Consider the following 910-nt stretch of genomic DNA (forward strand, 5'->3'; position numbering starts at 1 on the left):
TGATGAGTTGAATGCAGTAAAAGTCATGCTTCTATCTGCCTTCAATGTACAAGTAACCTCTTGAGGATCCCAGTACAATAAAAGGTACAAAATGGTTCTATGATGGATGGAATACAGGAAATGGTCCAACTAACAAACTAGAGTCTGACCTGTGTGTGTTTTCCAACTTTTGCTGTCAAACAAAAGCAGCCCATCCCCGAGGGAAATTACGGATATTCAATAAAGGATTTCCGAATTGAACATCGAAATGATTGATATCAAATCGAAAATCAGAGGCATTCGGTCAAGGAATGAAATATGGCGATTGTCCTCTATTGCAGGCGGTCAGTATAAGCACTTCTTGCTTGTGATTACTGTGAAAAAGATGACGAAACGAAATGAGTAGGGGATTAAATTAAGTGTTATGTCCCTTGACAACAAAACATCGCCACTGGGATGATCATGTTGCAAGTCGGAAAGAGTTTTCTGGAAAAGTTTGTGGGAAACGTGTGTGTCCTTAATGTTGGTGTTGTGGAAATGGAATTTGTGCAGTGGTGCTGTATATGTGACCTTTTCAGGGAGTGTGGGTATACACGTTTGTGTTTGTTAGTGTGTTTGCTTTCTTTTAGGCACTGGTGAAGTTCGTGGGGCCTTTATGTGTGCATGTGGTATGGGAAGGGGTACAATATATGTGGGAGTTTTTATTGGAGGAAACAGTCTTTTGTAGGAGTCTGCTGTGTTGGGGTGTGCATGTTTGTGGGTGTGTTAGTGTATGCTCAGGTCAAATTCTTTACCAGACTCCAAGGTATTGGCAGAAGGCCAAAGCTGTGAAACTGGTGATTATAGTCATGATGGGGCATGCAGGTATGATAGGATGTACTGCCTTTCATGGAAGCAAAGATTAAAAATTTCACTTCTTCTTTTCAGGTAA

At 41.0% G+C, this 910-nt stretch overlaps 1 long non-coding RNA gene across 1 annotated transcript in view; it reads right to left on the reverse strand.

The window, feature by feature from the left end:
- The window catches only part of LOC128251300 (uncharacterized), a 3802-nt gene that overhangs the window by 1142 nt on the left and 1750 nt on the right, over positions 1-910 (reverse strand). The gene's annotated exons all lie outside the window — the stretch shown is intronic.

The sequence above is a fragment of the Octopus bimaculoides genome, chromosome 30 (assembly GCF_001194135.2).
Source record: "Octopus bimaculoides isolate UCB-OBI-ISO-001 chromosome 30, ASM119413v2, whole genome shotgun sequence".
Taxonomy (NCBI): Eukaryota; Metazoa; Mollusca; class Cephalopoda; order Octopoda; family Octopodidae; genus Octopus; species Octopus bimaculoides.